This window comes from Cnephaeus nilssonii (genome assembly GCF_951640355.1).
Source record: "Cnephaeus nilssonii genome assembly, chromosome: 12".
NCBI classification, from domain to species: domain Eukaryota; kingdom Metazoa; phylum Chordata; class Mammalia; order Chiroptera; family Vespertilionidae; genus Cnephaeus; species Cnephaeus nilssonii.
Window position 1 is genome coordinate 71,677,733 of NC_137083.1, and position 12,484 is coordinate 71,690,216.

At 43.7% G+C, this 12,484-nt stretch overlaps 1 protein-coding gene and 1 pseudogene across 8 annotated transcripts in view; one reads left to right on the forward strand and one right to left on the reverse strand.

Annotated features, from left to right (window-relative positions):
• The window catches only part of ST7 (suppression of tumorigenicity 7), a 307,385-nt gene that overhangs the window by 175,226 nt on the left and 119,675 nt on the right, over positions 1-12,484 (reverse strand). The gene's annotated exons all lie outside the window — the stretch shown is intronic.
• The window catches only part of LOC307108623, a 37,220-nt pseudogene that overhangs the window by 9,303 nt on the left and 15,433 nt on the right, over positions 1-12,484 (forward strand). The window contains exon 3 of the transcript in view: positions 862-1,186. The product of the transcript in view is annotated as an uncharacterized misc_RNA (transcript). The remainder of the gene's footprint in view (positions 1-861; positions 1,187-12,484) is intronic.

The following is a 12,484-nucleotide window of genomic DNA, read 5'->3' on the forward strand; positions in this document are numbered from 1 at the left end:
GAGGCCTCGGCCTCGGCACACTGGGAGACAGCACGAAAACATGGTGTCCTCTCCAACGTCTCTATCCGAGTGAGATGGGAAGGGGCAGTTATAGAATGTGGTGCATGGTTACCGGGTTCTGATGGGCTCCATCGTCAGGAAGTGAGGTCACCCCTGGGTCCCCTACCTTGAGCATCTCCTCAGACATGAGCAGTGACCTCACTTCCTGACGATGGAGCCCATCAGAACCCGGTAACCATGCACCACATTCTATAACTGCCCCTTCCCATCTCACTCGGATAGAGACGTTGGAGAGGACACCATGTTTTCGTGCTGTCTCCCAGTGTGCCGAGGCCGAGGCCTCAAGAGAGGCAGCGGTGAGACTATATTCCGACGTGCCCGCCGCTGGATCAGGACTCAGTCCAGACGACGGCTGTGGCCCATTGCACGGCGGGACCCGGAGGTAACACGGGGAGGCCCAGAGCGGTTTATTCTGGCCAGGCTGCCACTCTGATTCCACCTGAGCAGCTCCATGTCCCCTCCTCATGTGCTCATGTGTGTGTGTGTTGAGGGGTGGTGGCAAAGGGGTGTTCACATGGGGAGGGCTTGCCCAGAACAGGAACAGGTTGGGTTGGGGGGTCAGGACCAGTCATGTTCGCACCCCAGGTCAAGGCTGGCTGGGTGGATGTGGAGTGTGGGTGGCGCCCTCTGCCCCAGGTCTATCCTGAGCCCTGGAGGTGACTCTCATTTCCCCTGGGTGGAGGTCTGTGCAGACACAGGGCTGGGCCTGATCCGGGAGCAGAAGGTCCAGGGGGCAGAAGCAGCAGTGACCAAGGTCACGCTTGAGGCCTACTGACTGGCTGCTGGTCACTGTCATTGCAGCGCTCAACCCAGATCAACGTGGAGCAGCAGCTGGTGGAGGAATACCCCTTCCCCATGTCCAGGAGTGAGGGGCGGGTGAGCCACACCACTGAGGGCCAGGACAGGCCTGGAGTGCGTGTGGCCACCTGGGCATCTGGGGAGCCCGGGCCCGTGTTTGGATGGAGGACTCCTCGATCGAAGCCGCCCAGGCTCCACAAGCATCCAAGCGCTAAGCTGCTCGGTCCCAACATGCACATGCTAATTTTCAACTCTTACCTGAAGCGCTATGCGCCTGTCAATAACACCATATGGGAAGACCTGGAGCCCAACGAGGCAGAGCCTAAGGGTAAGGAGGTTGGGGTGATAGGGGTGGAATGGGTGGGGAGAGCCATGTGAATTATGGGGAGGGATTGCTGCCAGACACACAGGGAGCACCCCCAGAGCCTGGTCAGGAACAAAGACCAGCCTCAGACCACCCATGTGCTGGACTTTGGGCATGGAGGACGTCCTGTGGTGGGGCCTCGGCTGTGCCCAGTGTTGTGTCTTTGGGGGACAGATGGAAATGCAGGCACCTGGGTGATCTTTTCTCCTCTCCCAACTCCAGCACGAGCCCAGGAGGCAAAGGCGGCACCTCCTGATGCAGAGCTGGAGGCCTCTCCACCTCCAGAGTTCCTGCCACCTCCAGCAGCCTCTCCAGCTGCAGCTGTGGAGCCAGGGCCGGCCCCAGAGGAAACTGAGGAAACTGAGGCCCCACCACCGCTGGATGAAGAGCCCTCCCTGGAGCCCATGCTGGCTCCTGCCTCAGAGGAGGAGCTGCCTGTGGGGGGCCCAGCTCAAGGGCCCCTTGTTGAATGTGCTCACCTTGTCCTAAGGGCAAAACTTGTTTCACCCTTACTCTTTGAAATTTTCCTTTTCTGTTTTTATTTTGTTGTTTATTTGTTCTCCACGGAGTGAATCAATTCTTCATCTTTTGATTTTTATTATTTCAGGGTTTGGGGGAGTTTTTGCTTTTATTATTTTCTTTCTTCTGTTTTTAACTTTCATTTCTTCATTGTATAACCTGTTTAAGTAATAAATAAATCTTATTATTCATATTTTAAGTGTTGCCATTCCTGAGCATGAAGTGCATTCATGATGCTGGGCCAGCATCACCACTGTCTGTCTAGAGGCGGTGCACACAGCAGCACCTATCAGAGATGCCCCACCTCCCCGGTGGGGACACACACACTGTCACCACTGGGGAGAGAGCGCTGTCACCATCGGACCGGCCGTTTTCTGGTCTCATGCCCATCAGCCCTGGGGACACAGTGAGGCAGCAGAGGCCCCGCAGGGTCCCTGGGGAGGAAGGGCAATGGCCCCTCCTCTGGGAGAACAGTGTGCAGGACCTGCCCAAGGCCCACAGGTGCACACCTGCACCTGGCAGTGCTTACCCCACAGAAATTCTTGCACAATTTTTCAAAGATTTACTTTTGAGACTACCCATCAGAGCACTGATGGAATTAGGTAAAACTCTCATGTCCATAGAAAGGGGGTGGGCTCCACCAATCCTGGTCCACATGGATTAGGGAAGCCGAGCAGCTGCTAACGTGGGTGCAGGGGTCTCTAAGTACTGACAGATAAAGGCCTCCGGGGTCCTCTCACTTGAATTGAAAAGAAGACAATGAAATAGAAGTTGATGCACTAAAAGAAAATACTGACTTACCAGAAGAATAGTCTCTTATTTCTGACAATTCTACTGATGATCAAGAAGTTCATATAAATATATACATATAATTTTTATTCTTTCTCAATTTTTCTGTTTTAATTTAGTTAGGATTCAAGCCATAGTTTAAATGTAATTTATTCATTTATTTTATTGCTAAATACAAACCTATTTGTAAAAAATATGTGTCTCAAAATATTTTGTGGAATATAAAATAACACATCCTTTATGTAAGAAATTATTTTTCTTACTATACTAAAATGGAAAGGCTGTGTTAAAAAGTCACATTTTTAACAGCTTAATTTTTGCTTATTTATGGTTCAAATGAAAGTTCTTTTAGCCATAAGAAAGCAGATATCGGTTACTCAAAAGACAAGTGTGAAATTGAAACTATTCAGAGCATATATTTCAAAATAACTGAGTAAGTTAAATAGAATTTTTCCCCCCATGCATACTTGTGGGATAATGATAGTCACCTGGCTGGGGTTGAACTTCTATACAGTCTTAGAATTTTTTTCTTGACTTTTAATATGACTTTTAGTTTCTAAAAATCCCACCTATTTTCTTCTATGTTCAAAAGCAACTTTTATATGATAATTTAATTTAAGATGGAGGAAAATCAACTCTTTTAACTATTTATAGAAGTTTGGTTGTAGAGTGTTTGGAAAGCTTCCTAACTCAAAAATATTAAGGGTCTTCATATTTATTTTTATGACTGTTCTCACTATAAAATAGATGGATAAAATCCCTATTACGTTAGCTGGGAGACTAAAAAACTTGTGGGCATGGTGTAAGTGGGAATCCTCATTTCTGGGTATTTCCAGTCTACCATCTCATTGAATGTTTGGGGAGTGGGAAAATGTTCTTATGTAGGTTGGTGGTAATGTTGTTGGGGTTAGGATTAGGGACATTGATGAAGCGGCTAGCTCAGGTGACCAAGGAGCCTTTATTAATGAGCCCCACAAGGCACTTACTATATAATGCCATCCTACGAAAAGAGGGAGAGACAGCAGATGTACCTAATACACAAAAGCAAAGAAAGAGAGACAGCCAAATGAAAAGCAAACAGGCCCCAAATGAAAGAACAGGAGAAATCCCAGGAAAAGAACTAAATGAAATGGAGGAAAGCAATTTACCAGAGACAGAGTTCAAACAATATTTATAAAGACTTAAATGTTAGACTTGAAATCATAAAAATCCTAGAAGAAAACATATGAAATAAAATCTCAGACATTCCTCAGAGCAATATTTTCTCAAATATATTGCTTCGGGCAAGAGAAACAAACAAACAAAATAGACAAACGGGTCTACCTCATAAGTAAAAGTTTTTGCACAGCAAAGGAAAGCATCAACAAAATGCAAAGACAACCCAGTGAATGGGAACACACATTTGCCAATGATACCTCTGCTAAGAGTTAATATCCAAAATTTATGAAATACTTATACAACTCAACACCAAGAAAACAAAAATCCAATAAAAATGGGCAAAGAACCTGAATAAATACTTCTCCAAAGAGGACATTCAGATGGCCAATAAACATATGAAAAGATGCTCAATGTCACTAATCATCAGAGAAACACCAATTAAAACCACAATGAGATGTCACCTCACACCTGTCAGAATGGCTATCATTAAATCAACAAACAACAAGTGTTGGTGAGGATGTGGAGAAAATGGAACCCGCTTGCACTATTGGTGGAAATGCAGATTGGTGCAGCCACTATGGAAAACAATATGGACCTAGCTCAAAAAATTAAAATGGAACTGCTTTAAGACCCAGAGATTCCACTTCTAGGAATGTATCCAAAGAATCTCAAAACAGTCATTCCAAGAATACATGCACTCCTCTGTCCCTTGCAGCGTTATTTACAATAGCCAAGATTTGGAAGCTGCCCAAGTACCCATAAATAGATGAGTGGATTAAAAAGTATGTGGTACATTTACACAATGGAATACTACTTGGTCATAAAAAAAGGAAATTTTACTTTTCATGACAGCATGGATGGACCTAGAATGTATTATGCTAAGTGAAATAAGCCAGACAGAAAAAGGCAAATACCACAGGACTTCACTTATATGTGGAATGTAATGAATAAAATAAACTAACAAACAAAATAGAAACAGACTTATAGATACACAGAACAGACTGACAGCTGTCAGAGAGGAGGAGGTAGAAGCGCTGGGTGAAACAGGTGAAGAATTACATTTAAAAAAATAAAATTAAAAAAACACTCTTATAGACAGACAATAGTATGATACCAAATAGTGAGTACTAGAGTGATAGAAGGCTGGGGAGAGGTGAGAGAAGGTAAACAGGGGTAAATGGTGATGAAAGGAGTCTGGAATTTGGATGGTGAACATAGATAATATCCAGATGAGGTGTTATACAATTGTACCTCTGAAACCTATAATTTTATTAACCAAAGTCACCCCAATAAATTGAGTTAAAAATAAATAAGTAAATAAATAAAAATATTTCCCCAATCCGGAAAGACAGTCTTATTTTCCATCCCCCTGAGTTCTGAAATGGATTAACTTGGAATTGAATGTAGACATTAGGATGAATTTAGGCTGTATAAATAAGAAAGACAAACACAGTGTCTATCTATAACCAGATGACTGGTGACAGAGGTGCTTTCCAGGAGTAACTCCTAATCTGTAAACTAGAAAAAAGGGTTTAAGGATAATTTTCAAAAAAGATAAAATCATGACTTGTACCTAGATTCAAAATAAACATGATTTAGAGATTTTATTTAACTCCTCAATGAGGAAACTGTTCCGATGTTACAACCAGTTCAAAGGAGAATGCACAGAGCACATGCAGTTATGGCTGAGACGGAGGGAAAGCAGTGTGCACATGTGACAAATCCAGCTTTTTCTCAGTGAGAAGCCAGGAGTCCCGTGAACCTCCACTGGGTGGAATTTGCTTATCTCCAGGCAAGAAGGGTTTTTCATTGCCATCAGCTAACTTCAACTTACAGAGTTGTGACATACTAGTAGCTTCCCTAGAATCAGAATCACATAGCCCGAAAAGGTACGCTCTAGTTAATACAGTTTTTCAATGAAGCACCAACTTGTCCCTTCAAAAGACTTCTAAAAGTTAAGAATAGAACTCCTATTTGATCCAGTAATCCCACTTCTAGGAATATATCCCTAAAATCAGAAAGGATATATGCACCCCTAAGTTCATAGCAGCACAATTTACAATAGCTAAGATTTGGAAACAGCCTATGTGTCCATCAGCAGCTGAGTGGATTAGAAAACTGTGGTACATCTACACAATGGAATACTACACTGCTATAAAAAAGAAGGAACTTTTACCATTTGCAACAGCATGGATGGACCTGGAGAGCATTATGCTAAGCAAAATAAGCCAGTCAGGGAAAGATAAATATCACATGATCTCATGCATATGTGGGATATAATGAACAATATAAACTGATGAACAAAAAATGATCCAGAGACAAAGAAACACAGAACAGACTGTCCAACCTCAGAGGGAAGGGAGAGGAGAATGGAGGGGCGGTAAGAGATCAACCAAAGGACTTGTATGCATGCATATTAGTATAAACAATGGACACGGACACTGGGGCGGTGGGGGCTTGTCTGGGGCGTGGGAGTGGCTGGGGAGGGGTCAATCACTGAAAAAAGGAGACATATGTAATACTTTAAACAATAAAATAATAAAAAAAAAAGACTTCCAAGGCAGCATGGAAACATAATGTGCTCTTTCTGAACAGAAGGAGTAGGGCTTTCTATAAGAAACTCGGAAAGGAAAAGGTATTAAAATGATCCCTGCTATGTGTACTTCAGATGCACATCCAAACATGTCCAGATCCTGGCCTGAAGGTGATCCCTAAGCATAAGCCCCAAACATCAGTTCTGAAGAAAACTTCTCAGTGGGCGGAGTAACTTAAAATGCTTTCTTTATCTCTACTTAATCCATTTTCTACACACCTCCCTCCTTTTTTTTTTTTTTTGGTTGTTGTTATCTTTGTTTTCTTCGTAAAAAGAAAAGACTGACTTTTCATACACAGATGGGAGTTAAAACAATCAGTCAGCAGCAGGTGGTGGGAAAAAGAGGAAGCAGGTGGGGAGAAGTGACCGGCTGACTCCAGCAGCTTCAGCCACTCTGAACTGGGCAGTACAGGCTTGATTCTGCCCTTTGAAATATTCAAGCTTCTCTACATAATTTAAGTCTTAATATTATACAAGCACAGGACTCACTAACAGGGTTTGAAATATTTGTTTTAATTTGCAAAAGTGAAAGAGAAGTGCTACCTTGATATTTGGAAAAATTCTTGAGATTGTGAATTCTTTGTGGACAAAAGATTTCTCTGTATATTATACTAGAGGCTCGGTGCACGAAATTCGTGCACTTGGGGGGGGGGGGTCCTTCAGCCAAGCCTGCCCCCTCTGACAGACTGGGAGCCCTCAGGAGATGTCCTACTGATGGGGAGTGGGCCTAAGCCGCAGTCTGGCCTTCCCCTGCGGGAGGTGACTGGGCTGATCAGGGGAAGGCGCCAGCCCCATCACCCCACTGCTGCTGCCACTGTCACAGCCGCCAAGGTGTTTTCACCAACACGGACTCCAGTCCCTTCACCATGAAAAAATGACAGCTTTCTTTAGGCACTTTCAAGATGTGTCTTTCATAGGATATGACATTTCTTTTCTTTCTTTCTTTTTTATCCTCACCTGAGGATATGTTTCCATTGATTTTTACAGAGCTTGGAAGAGAGAGGGAAAGACAGAGAGAAACATCAATGTGAGAGGGACACTTCAATTGGTTGCCTCCTGCATGAGCCCTGATCTGGGCCCTGACTAGGGAGGAGCCTGCAACCTAGGTACATGCCCTTGATCAGAATCGAACCTGGACCCTGCGATCGGCAGGCCAAGGCTCTATCCACTGAGCCAAACTGGCTAGGGCAGGATATGACATTTCTTAGCCCTCCAGCAGCAGACCTTACCTTTTCCTCCAGGAGTGTGGTGGAAAAACCCTAGATCACCTTCTTGGATTCTTATAACTCAAGTTACCAAGAACACTGTGAGAGGCAGCTTACAGGGAGCTTAGCCAGTGAGCCTTCAGAAAAGGTGTTTCCTCTGCATTTCATACACAGAGGACCCCCTGCATTGTGTCCGCAGGGCTTCCGTCCACTGGGCTGGGGGCATGCCTCAAGCCGCACTGTGGGGGGCTGCCAGGGGCATGCTCCCAGCCCAGCGGCCCCGCTTTCTGTCAGCTGCGCTTCTGTCTGCTGGGCGGGAGGCGTGTCCCAAACTGCGCAGCATCGCTCCCCGGCCCAGTGTCTGTCCGCTTGGCGTGTCCCAAGTTGCGCTGCGGCGGCTCAGAGCTCACCCCCAGCCCACTGCCCGCTTTCTGTCAGCTGGGCGTCTCTCTGCTGGGCCAGGAGCATGTCCCAAGCCACACAGCGGTGGCTCTGAGCAGCCCCGGCTCTGAACAGCCCCCGGCCCAGCGTCTGTCCGCTTGGCGTGTCCCAAGTCGCGCTGCGGCGGCTCAGAGCTCACCCCCGGCCCACCGCCCGCTTTCTGTCAGCTGGGCTTCTGTCTGCTGGGCCAGGGGCGTGTCCCAAGCTGCGCGGGTGGCGGCTCTGAGCATGCCCCCGGCCCAGCAGCCCAGCGTTCTGTCTGCAGCTCTTCCTCCCTCTGCGGCCTGTGAGTGGGACGCTAGCATCGTCACCATGGTGCTATGTGGGCCGCCATCTTTGTAGCGGAGATACAGTCAATTTGCATATTACTCCTTTATTAGATAGGACTAGAGGCCCGGTGCACGAATTCATGCACCCCTGGGGTCCCTCGGTCTGGCCTGTGGGATTGGGCTGAAACTGGCTCTCCGTCATCCCCCGAGGAGTACCGGATTGCAAAAGTATGCAGGCCAGGCCGAGGGACCCCACCAGTGCACGATTGGGGCTGGGGAGGGATGTGGGAGGTTTGTCAGCCAGGGAGGGACTTCAGGAGGGCTCCAGGGCTTGTCTGGCCCATCTCTCTCAGTCCCAATTAGCCAGACCCCAGCAGCAAGCTAACCTACCAGTTGGAGTGTCTGCCCCCTGGTGGTCAGTGCACATCATAGTGAGCAGTTGAGTGACCTTAGCATATCATTAACATATTATGCTTTGATTGGTTGAACGGATGACCAGACAACCGGACACTTAGCATATTAGGCTTTTATTATATAGGATGAACCCATCATAACACTTGGTGCCTGAAGCAAGTACTTCATGAATGCCCCTTTTAAAGAAATATATATTTTCATTGATTTCAAAAAGGAAGGGAGAGGGAGAGATAGAATCATCGATGAGAAAGAATCACTGATCAGCTGCCTCCTGCAAACCCCCTACTGGGGATTAAGGCTGCAACCTGGGTATGTGCCTTGACCTGGAATTGAACTGTGATCTCCTGGTTCATAGGGCTATGCTCAACCACTAAGCCACCCTGGCTGGGCATGAATGTCTCTTTGATGGTGAGCAGAATGTTTATGTTTGACAGCTCATCAATAAAACAAGGGATGAACAGACCTTTCTACTTGTCAGTCCTTTATTGCTGAATTACTGCTTACTCAGGCCTAGAAGCTATCTATTGTCCCTCCTTTCTACTCCTTGTCACCCCCTTCCTCTTCCCCTTCCCTGCCTCCACTCCATCCTCCCCTCCTCTGCAACACAATGTTATTGCTTACATTGTCTGAGAAAGCTCACTACATCTTACAACTAGAAATAGACTTCAATGGGCTCTCAGACATGGATTTTTTCAGTTCCTTAACATGGTCCTTTAAAATGGTGTTGTTTCTTAAGATTGTCTCTCTTCTTGGGCACTTCTTCCTAGAGTTCCTCTCTCAGAAATGGCTTATATTCCTCCCATCATATGGTTCCTCATGCTGCCCACAAATGTTCAATTCTGTACCTAGTAGGCCTTCTGTGGATCAGGAGAAAGCTCACATCCACCCAAGAAATGCATTCTTAATCAAAGGAGTTAGTTTGTCTCCCATCTAATCTATGACTTTATTTTGCATACCCAATGTGTTTATTTAAGGATCTCTCCAAGACAAATAGCATCTGCTCCCTAAATGAGACTTTATTGTCTGGAAACAATCCTTAAAATATTAAGATTTTTCTTTCCCTCCCTTTGCCCCTTCCCCTGCCCTTTCTTATCCTAGCAGATTTTGGAGCTAGAACAACAAAATGCTAAACTCCCTTAGACAGGGACAAGAGGTGTCGTTGCCCTGGGCTTGTTTATTTAGAACAGAGAACAAGGATTATGGCCTGTAGGCTAAATCCAGCAAGCACATTCCCTATGTTAGCTTATGGTCTATAAGCTAATAATTGGGAAGAACATCAAAAGAAGAATAGTCTTTCAAGACATGTTGAAAATATATAAAATTTCAGTTTTAGTGTTCATAAATAAAGTTTTATTGGAAAAAAAATCACTGTTCATTTGTTTATGTATTGTTCATGGGTGCTTTCACAATACAAGGGCAGAGTTGAATAGTTATAACAAAGAGGGTCTGACCCACAAATCTTAAAATACTTAATATCTGGTCCTTTACAGTGAAAATGTGATGACTCCTGTTCCAGTGATTTTGGGAAATTTATTTAACCTCTTGATTATGTGATTTTTAATGGCTGCATACTATATTATCATAATGATATATAATATTTAACCATTTCTCTTGTTGGATATTTAGTGGGTTTTGTTTGTTTTGCTTTTAAAAGTAATATTTTTGTAAATATATTTTGCTGAATATTCTTGAAGATAAATATATGCAGAAATTCTTATTATTTCCTTAGAATAAATTCAAAGATATGTAGTGATTTCTTTTTCTTAGAGTCTTTGGTCTCCGACAGAGAGGAAATCAGCCCACTTAGGTAATAAAAATTTCTCTCTATGTTTGTATAAGTAAGGGTTTCAGTTTGCTCTGATTTGTGAATTTGCTATATTAAATTGAAATTTTGAAGTCCTAGGGTTAACAAAGAACTTTTATTTACAGTGTTTCTTATCTCTTTTGGTGGTCAGAGACTTCCAGGGGCAGGGCTTACAGCTTCACAGGGCAGAGAGATTTACAGGCCCTGCCTGTGACATCATAGTCCAATGTGAGCCACCTGAGGCGGAACTAAGGCGGAAGTTATTATTAACTGTCTATGGACCCCGTTAACCCTAATTGTATGTCTTGTGCTGTCGTCTTCGTGGTTGTGTGTTTTGTTTGACTTGCTGTTTTCAATTATTTTTTTTAATATATTTTATTGATTTTTTAAAGAGAAGAAGGGAGAGAGATAGAGAGTTAAAAACATCGATGAGAGAGAAACATCAATCAGCTGCCTCCTGCACGCCCCCCCCCCACCCCCGACTGGGGATGTGCCCACAACCAAGGTACACGCCCTTGACCGGAATCGAACCTGGGACCCTTCAGTCCGCAGGCTGACGCTCTATCCACTGAGCCAAACCGGTTTCGGCTGTTTTCAATTATTTATTAGGATCCTCATAGAGGACATAACCTGGTCTTTCCCTACCTCCCTCATCCTGATTCTGATAGCATCTGTAACTGGATTAAAGATCTTTTCTTTCAGGAGGCCCTCCAGGCTTTCAGTTCACAAGAAATCTCCCTACACACTCTTATCCTCATCCGCTATCTTTCCAGGCCGAATAAGAGTCATTTTTCTCCACAGGTCGGTCCTCAGCCTTCGAAAGGGAGTACACTACAGCGGTAGTCTGTAGTTTTCTCTGAAACTTCCACTGTTTCTATTTCTCCCCTCTGTAGGAATTGCCTTCCTCTGACTCACAATCAGAACGGGAGACAAGCAACTGGACTGGGGAATGGGGCAACTTTTAAGGCTGCAGACTGCCCTGCTGGCGTAGGGTCCTTAGCCTACCAGATGTCTTATCAGAACTTCACTAGATTCAAGGTCACCACATTTTAGTTTATAAAGCATATCATGTAGCTATGTACAGTTGATACCTTTTATAAAAAATTCAAAGATGATACATTCACTATTTGTACAGGCACATAAACAACATGTATAGTTTCTGAACATAGAAATGTGGAAAGACACAAAGCAAACATTCTGAGTGGTAGAATTATGTATAATTTATTGTTGTTTGCTTCACTATAAACTAGAAATCTTCTACTATATGTGTTGTTTTCTAATCAAGGTAGGAAAATATTTTCAAAGCATGTTACTTTCATTCTTTCCAATGGAGTTATTTTGCTATTATCAACTAAAAACCCATAAAACCATCTTTGGAGGGTGGAATTACATGGAATTTCCACTTTATACTCTTTACAATCTCTATAGTCTTAAATTTTTTATACACACATTTATTATTCTAGTAATCAATAAAAGTATATGTAATTTTTAAAACAACCAATGCTATTTTTTACTTCACTGAGTAAGACTTTTTCTGAAGCAGGAATTTAAGGGAGTTTTAAAAGAACATTTCAATTTATTATAGCTTAAATGAGGTACTAAAGGATAAGTTGACAGATTAAACAATAACAGCAACAACAAAACTCTCCTATCTTTATTAAGAAAATTGTAGGAGAACTAAATATGAAAAGTTATATATGTTTATACGTATGTGAATTCCAGTTTTAGAAAAATGGTACAAGAATAGTCAATGATGTTTAATGTTTGCAATGCTGCAATCACAAAATCTTGTATGGACTTGTTTGTTTCAAAGCATTTATAGTTGCGTACATGGATAACACAGATTTTTTTCAAGAACCTAAAACACTGTTCCAAAGACAGAGAGGGAGAGCCATTTAGGAAGCCAGAATGATTTAATATGCATAATCTGCACTGAGCAATGCCACCCACCCAAGCACTATTACCATGCTTCAGTGTCACAGTGGGCTGGTAACATGACTTAATTGCGGATTAAACACTGAGAGAGAATTCACCCCAACCAATTAACTAACAGAGTGGACATTGTCTTAG